The sequence below is a fragment of the Amblyomma americanum genome, chromosome 2 (genome assembly GCF_052857255.1).
Source record: "Amblyomma americanum isolate KBUSLIRL-KWMA chromosome 2, ASM5285725v1, whole genome shotgun sequence".
In the NCBI taxonomy this organism is placed as follows: domain Eukaryota; kingdom Metazoa; phylum Arthropoda; class Arachnida; order Ixodida; family Ixodidae; genus Amblyomma; species Amblyomma americanum.
The window spans coordinates 159,668,100-159,681,083 of record NC_135498.1 but is presented as its reverse complement, the minus strand read 5'-3'; the positions used below and the strand labels follow the sequence as shown (position 1 = coordinate 159,681,083).

The 12,984-nt window shown below is 44.6% G+C and overlaps 1 pseudogene; it reads left to right on the top strand.

Moving 5' to 3' along the window:
- Positions 1-1,130: 1,130 nt before the first annotated feature.
- LOC144120166 (atlastin-1-like) lies at positions 1,131-11,801 on the top strand (annotated as a pseudogene).
- Positions 11,802-12,984: the final 1,183 nt, after the last annotated feature.

Sequence of the window (12,984 nt, the reverse complement as noted above, 5' to 3'; positions counted from 1 at the left end):
GTTTAATAAATAATTAGCTTTTCTAGAGCCCTACAGTGTTTTCCGAAAAATTGCAGTTTACTGTAGGCGACTCTCAAGGCCACTAATAATTTCATTGGAATGAATAAATGATTACACGACCTCTGGCTCCCTCTTCATAGAAACATCTCTTATTTATTTATTTTTCATTTATAAAATATAGCTGCACTTGAATGCTCGTTTTTTTTTTTCACCGCTGAACGAATTCTATGCCAAGAGAAGACAAGCGTAGCAGAAGGCAGTAGAAAGTTAGGTGCCAGGATGAGATTAAGGAGTTAGCGATGATAAGGTGGCGGCAGTTGACACAGTACAGGGTTTATTAGAGAATTATGGGAGAGGCCTTTGGCGTGCATTGGGCGTTGACAGCCTGATGATGATGAAGATGAATCGACTGCTGTCAATGTTCATCATTTTAGTTCCTCCAGACAACTTTTTGGAATATATGCACCCGCCGTGGTCTCGAGGATTGGAAAGTGGCGATTTTTGTGACCATCGAAGGGTTTTTATGACCGATTAAATATTTTTGCCAAGACGGGTTTTTAATGCTATCACAGCAATTAATACAAGTGGCTCGGATGGTGAGCCGAAAATTTCAGACTACTCCGAAGTTATTTTCATAGCCCGCTTTCCTTCTTCGCCTTCATCTGGTTGTCTGTACCCCCGACCACGGTAATGGCAGCACTTGAACAATGTGCCGCCCCAGAAGACAGAGTACTGGGACTTCTGCAACCAATGTTAGGTAACCCATGACTTATGTCAGAATGCACAGGAGGATATAAAATAATAAACAACCCTTGTCAGGCCAACCGCACCTCTGAAAAAAAAATGAGCATGTTAGAACAACGAAGCTTTATTCGCGGGAACAAATACATTCCTCTTTCTTTTCGTGAATGCCTATTCTGTTAGCTTGCCTAAAAGACAGCAGCTGAAAAGGTTAATGTCTTTCTATTTTTATTATGACGCATACCAAGTTGGTTAATTATGTCTAAAATAAGTTTCGACGCCAAACTTCGTAGCTCCTCACTTCTACTGGAAGGCATGGCCGGTCCTTCACCTGCTGTGACAAAAAAAGACATTTGATAGAAATGTCTCTCAAATTTTACAGGACCACCATGCTGGCTGATGACAGTAGGGGAAAGCCGGTGCAGATCCTCCGTATCAATGACGACCATAGCTTCGACATCTCCGAAAGCCAGCTGGAAGCAATCTTGCTGGATGACAGAGTGAAAGACAAGCCGGTGGTAGTTGTTTCGGTGGCCGGAGCATACCGGCAAGGAAAGTCCTTTCTGCTCAGCTTTTTTCTGCGGTACTTACGGAACAAATGCCGTACCGACTGGCTCGACGACACAGGTGTCCCACTTGGCGGCTTCGAATGGAGGCCTGGAAGTAAACCTCATACGACAGGCATTCTGCTTTGGGAGGAAGCGTTTCTGGTAAGCTCAGGTTTTAGTCTATGTATGTCATAGTGTCTCACACATTTCACAACAGGTGACCACACCGCAAGGAGAGGAAGTGGCTGTACTGTTGATGGATACCTAAGGGTCGTTTGACTGCAAGTCAACAGTCAAGAACTGCGGAACTATCTTCGCCCTGAGCGTCATGACGAGCTCAGTGCAGGTCTACAACGTGTTGCGCAATATCCAAGAGGATCAGCTCCAGCACCTGCAGTTCTTCGCCGAATACGGAAAGCTAGCTCAAAAGGTATTTGCGGCCGGGATAAGGAATTGGCGACATTTCTTTGTCATTCACGCTCCACCTACTTCTTCTACAGGGCGCAGGAAACGAGCCGTTTCAAAGGCTTGTATTTCTGGTGCGTGATTGGGAATTTCCGTACGAGGCACCCTACGGCGCTAGTGGCGGCCGTATGATCCTGAGGGATCGTCTAGAGATTATTGGAGAAGAGCATGAAGAGTTGCAAAAACTTCGGCAGCAGATGACACAAAGTTTCACCAAGATGGACTGCTTCCTCATGCCAAGGCCAGGAGAAAATGTGCAGTCAATTGCGAAAACATTTTGCAGTCGTTATTCGGTTTAAGCACAATCACGAGAGGAAATGCAAAACACTAAAACGTAAAGCTCCACTTTAGCATCCGCCAGGCCCCTTAGCTGCGTTACGCGCCGCCGCCTTCACCTGCTTCTTTTTTGTGGTCGTTGTTATCCTCATACTATGGCACATGCCCACATAGGGGGATTGACCAATAATGGGGGGCACAGAGAGTTTTTCAGGTAAATATTTCCTGGACGAAAATAAAATGAATGATGAAGAAGTAAGAAGTAAACAAAAAGGAACAACGAAATGAAACGGGAAATGCATAACGCACGCAGGAGATCGAGTCTGATATTTAAAGCTGAGTAGTTAAATGATAATGATAATTGTACGAATAAAAATAATATTGAAAAAATTTAAAAAAAGTTAACAAGGTAGCCGACTTGATTCCATTAAAAATTTTGGACGGCGGTAAAAACAGACTTGTGGTGGTACCCAAGTATGGTGGCTCCAAACGACTGTATGACTGGGCTGCTCAAACAAAGGCCAAGCTGTTGTAGTGGTTTCTCTAAAAGCCGTCTTCTCATCATGGTGTACCGACGACAAAACAACAAAAAATGGTCTATAGTTTCGTGCTTACTACAGAATACACATACGGGATTAAGCGCCAACCCAGACCTGTGCAAATAAAAATTTAAGGGTGGGATCCGGCAGCGGAGCCTTGATAGAGATACCTCAACCTGCCGTGAATAGCATGATTGCCTGCTCCACGAATACCTCAGCGGCAGGTAATCATCAGATCTTAAAAAAGATCCAGTTGTCATTTTTAACAAATTTTGTCTCCGACAGCGCGCTGCTGTAATTTATGCTGTAGTCGGAACGATAGGAAGCACGGGGCCATTGAAGTATTGCATACAGGAACCCTACCAGTAAAAACATGGCCAGAGGAAAAGGGCTTTTTTTTTCCTTGGGGCACAAACTGTCTCTTGTGTAGAAAGCCAGAGACGGTAGAACACGTGTTCCTGGATTGTTGGGATGCGGTGTTCTACTGAGATGTTTTGCAAAGAACCCTAAAAAAAGACTTGCCATTGACACCGCGCGCAATTCGGTACCTGACCACTGAAAGTGGCGTCGCACCGTATGAACAGATTATGTTATTGAGCCTTCACAGCATTTGGAGGATTAGAATGACTTTTAGACATTGTGACTTCGATGCACGATCGGTATGTGATTATTTTATCGAACATATGTATAAATAAAGAGAAGTCCTGAAGCAGCAAGAATATGCGGATGATGTATTGAGTCTTATGGACAAACTTGTAATGAAAGTCCATTAGACACGGTTGTCTGCCAAGTGGCATGGCAACTACGATATTTTACTCCTGTGTATATTCATGCAATAAAGAAAAAAAAGAACGCCTTTGCGAGGCAGTCGGTAACTTCAATGGCTGTCACACCGCTATGACCTGGCACTCATATCATGTGAACAAGGCTCAAATGTGGAGGGAGTAATGAATGGAAGGTGTTCTGAATTGACGAATCCACAGCCGAAACAAGGGACGAGCACAAAGAAAGAGAGTCTGTAATGACAGCCACTTAAGAGAAAGCTGGCTCTAGTTTGCGAAGAGCAAGCACCACAGTCAAAAACTCTGCTTGGAAAATTGGGGTGTAGTCGGGAAGCCGCACAGAAAAAGACCAATCTAGAAGCGGGCAATATATTCCCGCCCCTGCCTTCGTCATCACATTGAGAGGCGTCAGAAGCTATCGTTGAGCTAATAGGTAGGCATTGTAAATGGTGATCTAATAATTCATTAAAAATGCGGGGTGGTAAATGCTTAGCGTTTTTCGGGAAAATGTCATCACAGACAATTTCTACAGAGTACCCACTGTTTTTTGTCGGAAGGATGTTATACAAATGAACATATAAAGGTGCAAGCAAATTTTGTACCATAACTACCTGAGGGGTATGAAATCTAGGCCAGTGGACTCCAAAAAAGGGAAGTCGGCTGGCAACAAAACAAAACAGACAAGGAGCGGGGTAAATCTGATTCATATATTCTTAGGTACCTCTGAACAGTTAGGAATTGATAGGTGTTTATAGAGGAATACGGGCTTCAGGATAAAGCACGTAATAGGCCACAAATTTGGAAAGGCCAAGGCACAACCGAAGCGCTTCCCGCTCCAAAAGAACGAGCGGGCGAATTTTGTAAGCAACCGTACCAGACAACGACACAGATCAAAATTCTAAAATTGGTCAGACATAAATCAGCAAAAGTGCATCTCTCCGCATTCCTGACCTGGGATTACTTAATCTACGCAACAGGCCCATAGCACGATTCCTTTTCGCTGCGACATGGTCAGTGTGAGAGCGCCATGTGAGGCTGTCAAAATGACACCAAGATATTTTAATGACTTAACTTGAGGAATATTTGGTCGCTGGTAACTGAGAGACAGAAGAACAGGATCTTTCATTTGAAAAACAAGTACAGCGCACTTGTTTACATTTAAGGTGAGACGTAAATTCACACAACCAACTTTCAAGCAAATTCAGGTACGATTGCAGGCGCACTAGAGAGACTGAATGCCAGCTGCAGCAGTGAAATATGCAATGTCGTCCGCATAGACGTACGTGCGAATGTTTTGATGGCTGGTAATAGAGCTCATTAGAATATTAAACACCACAGGCGACAAAACTTCCCCTTGTGGAACACCTCTGGATTGTTTATATCTTCCAGAATTTAGACCATTTAGTACAAAAAAACTGTTTGTTTAGGAACGCAAATATCTACGAAAGTAATTCGGAAACGGCAGAGTATATAATTTTTGCAATAATATGCAGTGTTCTACGCTGTCATAAGCTTTGGTTACATCTAATGTCACCAATGCAGCATGCATTTTTTGGTGCCGCGCAAGACGAATGCGACACTCAAGATCGGTGTGAGCATTTCATATGGAACATTTTTGACGGAAACCAATTTGACAATGACTAAGGATATTATTGCGGTCCACAAACTCCGAGACACGTAAGAGTATGACCCTTTCAATTAACTTAACCACATTTGATGTCAATGAAATGTGTCTAATATTATCCAGAGAATAGCCAAAACCATTGTTTTTAGGTAAAGGGATCACTTTTGCGATTTTCCACTAGGAGGACTCCATGCATGTTTGATGGAAAAATTAACCAGCTGCAATAAGAATGTAGGGGACTCCTCAAAAAGGATCTTTAACCCTTTTGATGTTACCCTATCAGGGTCAGGAGCAGCAGTTAGTAACCTCAGCACTATCGGGTAAAGCTCGCTAAGGGTAATAGGAAGGACATGCTGACACTGGTCCACTGAGGCCACAAACGCGGAGCGCAAAGGAAGTACAGAGGCGAAACGCTGCTCTAATCCTTTGGCAATTGTCTCAACTGTTTCTATTGCTTCTTTTGCTTCTTGCGGGGTCAAAACACATGAAGGTGAACTTTCTGAAACCGGAATCTTTTTCCGCGATATTAAGAATCAGAAAAGTACGCGACGATTTCCTGATTTTGGTTGGAAATCAAAATGCTCGGATTAATAATTTTCTTTCGCTTGTGAGATTGTACGTTTAAAAGTAGCCGCAATGAACTTATAATCATGCCAATTTTTTGGGCACTGATTGTTTAAGAGGTTCTTCCATGCAGCCTTTCTGCGTCTGTAATCACTTGAACAATCGGCATTCCACCATCTAGCTGAAGTATTCCCTCTTAATGTACCTACCGAAAATTCGGACTTCCATCGGAATTCCTCAATAGCTAAGCATATGCCTTTTTCTGTATGCTCTTCTGCAGTATTAACCGCTTAAGCAAGAGTGGAACGCAAAGAGGACTGGAACCGGTCATAGTTTATTTATGACCTCAACTGAGAGCACGCCGGAATTAAGGAGCAATTAACATTATAAACGATAGGTTCATAATCGCTATATGTTCCACAATCCACAGTAAACAAATTGAGTACAGGAGCACTAGAGCTGGTGAAAGTTAAATCTAACACAGATCCGATTTGTGTTCGGAGAAATGTGGCCGAACCTGAATTCATACACGAAAGGTTGTTATCAGTAATCTAATCCCAAAGGCGCTTAGCAGAGAAATCTGTCTTAAAGCCCCACGACACGTGATAAGAATTAGTCACCGGCTAAGAGAACTGACTTGAGCAGGAGACCTAGCAGCCTGGTATCCTGCACACCGCAAGGAACATAAACATTTACTAATGAAAACGGATAGCACCCTGAAATTTCAAAGTCTAAAGCCAATAACTCAGAGTCTTTAGTAGAGGACTGAAAATTAATCTCAGCCCTGTGACAAAATTTAGAACAAACTAGTAGGAGTAAGCCTCCTCGTCTTGACGGACTATCTTGTCGAAATGAAAAATAATTTTGCAGATGGAAGTGTTTTTCAGATGTAAGCCAAGTTTCTTGTAAAATAATTATCTCTTGATTATGTTGAGATATAAGGCACAGTAAGTCTGTTTAAGCTGAAAGAAGTGAACGACAGTTACACTGGAGAACTCTTAATACCCCTATGGTTGAGAAATCCGGGCAGCAGCCACTGCCTGCCCTAAATGTAGTTTCTTTAGGCTTAGAGCCAATCTGTTGCTTCTTTTATTTCGGCTGAGGATGTGGAGAAGAAAAGTTAGGCATGGGGGATCCACTGCGTTTGAGGATTCGCGTATCCGAATCTACCATCTCTGCAACATGAATATATTGAGCATTATCTGAATTTGTCGACCGAGGAAGTGAATAAACCACAGTAACTTGTTCTTGGGGCTTAGACTGCTCAGGCAAGGAATGTGGGTCATTAACGAAGGCACGGCTGACATGGAAGTGGAAGAAGTCATTCCAATTTCCATGCCCTGGATAATTTGCGTTGCCATAGCATTAGATATGCACTCTGTGACAGTGGATCCTATCCTGTCAACCATCTTAGCCATAGAGGCTTCCACAGCAGTCACTATTGCCTGAGAGATAGACAAATCTAGTGTCACTCCTCAACGGGCTGACACACCTGCGTAGCCGGGAGCTCTCTCTTTAATTTCTGATATTACCTCACGCCGCAAACAACGTCTGCGGTCGGTTATGTCTAGAATTTGCATTTCATGATCCCGAGAAGGATAATCTATGGAATTTGCAGCGTGAGATCCACCACAAAGGCAACACTTCTTGTTTTGATCAGAGCATAAATTCGCTGGATGGTCATTGCCGCATTTGCAAGAGCGCAAGGTGAACTTGCAGCCAGGACCACTATGGCCGTATCGCCAGCAGTTGCTGCACTGCAGTGGCTTAGACGGAAGGGGATCTACACGGAACGTTAGGGGCCATGCTTTTATTTCTGAGGGGCAGGCAGTACCCGCAAAAGTGGCAATAACTTTTTCCGTTGGCACCCGCTCATTGTTCACCACCCGGCTACCGCGACACACAGCAACAGCACCCGCTGCAGAGAGAAGGTCGAAGGTCGCGGCGCTGCTTGAGAAGCAGCCTCATTTAGTGCTTCCCTCATTTTTTTCTCTAGCATGCCTTCCCGATCACCGTCTCTGTTTGGGCCTTATCGTGGATTTAAGACACACAGGCGGCCTTCTCAGTTTTGTGTGCGGGTGCATAAAGTGACGGTAGGTGTAACAGGCTACCTTACTATCTGTGGACTGATCCGGTTCTATCAGGAAGCTGTGGCTATAGTAATATACCTGCACCGACCATTTAGAAGTGCAGAGCAATTTATTGAAAGAATACGGCGAGCACCGCTTCTTGTTCAGCAAGTGCTGCATTCATATTTAAGCCGCACGCGAAACAAGGACCAAGCGAGCCAAACGACAAGACACAGGCCCAGACTATAAACTGAATTTTTTGTAGAAAAAGGTGCTTATAAATTTTCTAGAAACCGCGGCGTGAAAACCAAGAAACCAAAATTCAGTGAATCACGCTCCTTCGTCGCACGTGCATTTGAAGCAGTTGTGCATTCACTCTTACCAGAAAACCCGGAAGAAAACAAAAGACAGAGAGGGTCGCACTCCCATCAGGCCAAAGCTCCATACTGGCTGCTGTCGCTGAAAAAGTATCGCAAAAAAGACATCTCCCTATCAAGCAGGCTGACGGAGTGTGATGCGACACACGCATCTGTTTCTTTCTTGATTAGACAGACTTCCACTAACTCCATGCATATCTGATCTCGGTGTCTGAATACGACCCTGGTTTTGTTGAGATGTGGAAAGCAGTCTTTGCATACCCTGTAGTGCAAAGCGAGATAAGGAAGCCGCAGCCTTCAATGACCTGCGGCACTCAGCCATCCGCTGGTTGATACACCGTCCTTTCTGTATGATGTCCTGCGTATTACGCGATAGCATATACAGCTCGTTCAGTCGAAAAACCATCGGCGTATTCGGCACCGCGTGTCGGGAATAATAGGGGGGCTGAGTAAAAAAAATCATATCATGCCTGCCGTTTGCCACAGAATGTTACGAATGGTGTCATAAGATTCAGCGTTTCGTGCAGCATATAGTTACTAGGGGAGTCCATATTGCAACCGTTACTGGTTAAGTTAGAGCGTATCTCGCTGCAGGGTTTCGACTCGACGACTTATAATCGAGGGCTGTGTAAAAAAAGTATCACGATAATTTGTGGCTGTGGTGATTGACTGACGTGTTGTAGACGATGACGAGTTAATGAAATATTTTAATTATTCTATTAAGAAAGTAATGAAAACAATTAGAAAATTGGTTTCAAAGGTGTTAAAATGTTCAGTATGAAACACCAATGCTTGATTATGCTAATTAAGAAAATTTAGAATGCGTAATTGATCAATTATTTGATTGAAACAAAAGATAGAAAATGCGCTAAGAATGGAAGGCCTAATTCACTAGGCTATCGCGTCATGCCCTTAACGCAGAGCTTAAGTGTCGTCTCCAATTTTTCTTTTCACATCGGAGGAGGACTTCATAAAGTACCCCAGTGACAAATTCGGTGAACCTGTTTTACCTTCTATGCGCTATCGGGCACCCTCCCCTCGCACCATGACTGCAGCTTGCCGGTGTCCCATTCACGGAATATATTTCTGGTTAGCCAATACAAAGCTCCCAGAATGAATGCATGGGCATGTTTCTGTACCTTAGGGACATCTAAAACTGTGTTTATATCAGCGAAATAGGCTTGCACTGCGGGGAAATTTCAGTAAATGTGTTGCCCCTTTTTCATACCGACTCGCATGCCTTACCCGATATTAGCAGACGACATTTTGGGGCCACGAACCATGATGAGCGACGGTGCGCACTGCTGAATTTATTTTTATAGCCTGCACAAAGGCGGGCTCCGTATTAAGAGTTCGGTACAGTTTTTGCTTTTCTTGTCCCTTACAATGCTGACTAGCATTCTAACTCTGCCAGTGATCAATAGCGAGAACTGTAACGCAGGTGGAGAAAGACGAGTCATACTGCGGCAGCCTGGAGGATGTAAGCCTCGAGTTCAAAGAGAAGGTGCAGGAGTTGGTGCCCTGGCTGCTGGCACCAGAAAATCTTTTGGTCAAGAAGGTCAACGGGGAGAAGATAACTTGCCGGGAACTCATGAACTACTTCAGGGTAAGCAATTGCTGCGGTGCCGAGCATGTGCCACGGTGTACTCAACATCGCAGGTTTACACTAAAACATTCCAAGGGGGAAGCTTGCCAGAGCCGAAATCTATGCTGCAGGTGAGCAACAACAGTTTTGTTTTGGAAAACAATGGCAACGAAATGTCCGTTTCTAGGCTACGGTGGAAGCGAGCAACATTGCCGCGAAAGAAAAGGCGATGGCGGTGTACATGAAAGGCATGGAGGAGGTGAGTGGAGAGGTCATTTGAAGTGCCTCCCGCCTTCTAAGCATATCGCTCTGCCTGCAGAGACCTCGTGGCAGCCTTCTTGAGCTCATGCGGACTCACAATGAACTGCTGACCAAGGCATGTAACCTGTTTCGAACTACATCCAAGGCTGGGGGTGAAGAAGTTTCTTACAGCTACATGGAAAGCCTCAGAAAGGCAAGAAATTTCGCAGTTCATACTCATTACTGATTTAAAATAAAAGCCTGACCGGACCAATATCTCTCATAAATGAACGGTGTCAATTATATTAACAGTAATGAAAAAAATGAGCAATGAGAACAAATGATGACTTTGTACAACTCTACTTCTCAAAAATCTATAGTTTGTGCCGTCTTTTACTGCGCCCTAATTCGTGCTGACCAACGTGATACCTAACTTTCTGAGAAAGCGTAGCAAGATTTTTTACTACAAGCTTGAGCCCATTGTTGTCCATTTCACATGAAGACATCCCTAGTTAACTTTGAGGCTGCCGGTGCCGTTTCCTTGTGCCATCTCGGGCAATGCGTTCACGTATGGTAGAAACTTTCGCCTTTCGCAAATACCTCCGATGGGCTGACAGGAACTTTCGCTGATAGCTTCGGCACCATAATTCGCATTCCAAAAGCTTTGCAGACTGCGCTTTCATATGTGCTATGCCTTTATCTGTGCAAAATTTCCATGAACGACATATTGCTTCAGCGTATGTTAAAGCCTAAAGGCTATCATTGCTTGTCTTGTCTCTTAAAAGGAAGTGTTTTCGTTCAGTTATTGCTTCGATGACTTCCCTGACCAAGATCAATGCACCACCGTGTTGACATCAAATGAACACTTCTGGAAAATGTGTGAAAGCCATGGGAAAACTTCAGCGGCAACATTGAAGTACTTTTGAAATCTTGTTGAGATAAATGGCTGTTTCTGGAAGGACCAGTGCCAACGGAGTCGTCGCGGACCTGCTCGATTTTGCAAGGAATGTGGGCCATCAATGCTTTCAACGATCTTTTACTTGTATCTTTCGTTTACTTGTTCTTGACATCGCCGAGGCGCATGCGTGTGTGTGGCCTGAAAAGAAGGCCTATGAACAAATACATACTTCAAAGTTTACTGCCACTTCCTTAAAGACGTAACAAGGGTTTGCTTACGTTTCCACTGGGGCATAGTCTTCTTCAGAGCGGTACATGATTGCTCCAGACCACAATTTAGACAGGATTGAAAGTGGCTGCTACAATGCGCCTGAGTTAGAACTCGAAGAGAACAGAAAAACAACAACAAAAAGTTAATAAGGTAGAGAAATGGCACGTGCCCAGACGGATGTGCAATGGCCGCACTTCGAGCACTGCACACATGCACTGGAGAATGCGCACAAACAGACGCCATTCGAGCAGTGTTTTCACTGAGTTGAATGTCCGTGACACGTGGTGTGTTGGTCAAAACAACTTTTCTTTAATTTTAAGATAAATTCCTTGAATGAACGAAACATACGTCAATGCTTCAGGCGTGGTAGTTCAACGCGCTTAACTTTTCGCAGAACGAGATGAAAACACAACAGAGAGCGTGGCCTTACAGCTAGTTGTAATGGAGGAAACGGGGGATCTTTCATGCACAAGGCGTGAGCGTCATCTGTGGCACACAAGGACACGAGAGAACATATTGGTATCAACAATCGTAAGCAGATGCACACAACTAAATACCCTTATCGCGATAGCCTAAGCAGGTAATCTTCTTCCTCGCACAACGACAACCACACATTGCTGATACGCATTTCGTCGCCGGCGGGTTTCATTTCAAAAGCTTCTGCAATCTCTATATTCTGTGATTGAAATGGAAAATGAGTGGTTCTTTCGAACAGAGCTTGCATTATTTGCAGTGATGACAATGCGTCCCCAGCTTTCCTGAATGCGTGGAGTTAATTGCTAGTGTGCTACATGTCCTTTTGCTTATGCAGCGGCCCGTTTGACCAACATACATAATTCCCGAAGAGAGCGGAATGCAATACACAACACCTGTATCGCAGTCACCCGATAATTTTCTTTAGGGGAGGGGCCTGACAAACACAAGGGTATCGTGCCTACTCGCATTCTTTCTGAGACCTTGCGAAACTCAGTGTACGTAAGGGATAACAAACCAGACGCGTGTTCTTCTTGGCACCATCCGAGTCTTCTTTTGTTTTGATTTTTACTGAAATTTTCTTTGAAATCGAGGCCACGAGGACATCAGGGGGTACCCGCTATTCTTCAGCCTCGCAATCTGTTGGTCAAGTCCTCGCTCTACGTTGTGCACGTATGACTTCCTCATGCTCTGAATTATACACGAGCGTGCAATGGACCGTTTTGTTAACTTTTAGTGTCCGGAATCATATCTTAAAATTGCCATCTCCCCTTTGGTCTTGTACAGCCAACACGTGCGATCTGCTCCCTCAGGAATTTCGATGCGCTTTGAAAGATCACTGTTCTGAAGAATGCGGCTGTGCCTCACGCTGCGCAAACTGTGAAGGAGACCATGCCGTTTACTCCAGGGCGTGTCCGTCGTGGAAGAAAGGAAAAGAAATAATAACGCTGAAAACTATTGAAAACATTTCCTTCAAAGAAGCAAGAAGGCGATGCGCTCAAGCAGAGTATCTTTCACTGCTAAAACAAGCTTTGCCAATATGGTGCGTACGTGCGGTGCACCACACCAGGTTTCGGCACCTGCCCTTACCACATGCAGCAAGCCTGTGGTTGGACCACCTGCGCCCCCGGGTGCAGTAGCTAAAACCATTCCGCTAACTTCAGAGCAGGCTGCATAGACCCTCGTGTAGACGGGCTGAATTCAAGACAGATCGAGGTCAATCTCGAAGGTCTATCTCGACGGCGCCCTTTGCACAGTCGTCTAGCGCCTCTGAAAAGGCGATGTACACGACCCAGCGGTGTACACGATGTACACGACACGACACGATGTGCATCCCCGTGGCGTCCAAGACTCGAAGCTGTAGCAGCCACTGCTTGCACACAAAACCATTACAGTGTGCTCTGTATATATTGAGCCACAACTGAAGTTAACACTCCACGAATTAGAGGGCATTTACAGCAATTACCACAGAGCCTTACCCGGTAGTCCGAGATTTTAGTCCACACTCTTTCTGTGTGCATACCGCTCCCCAA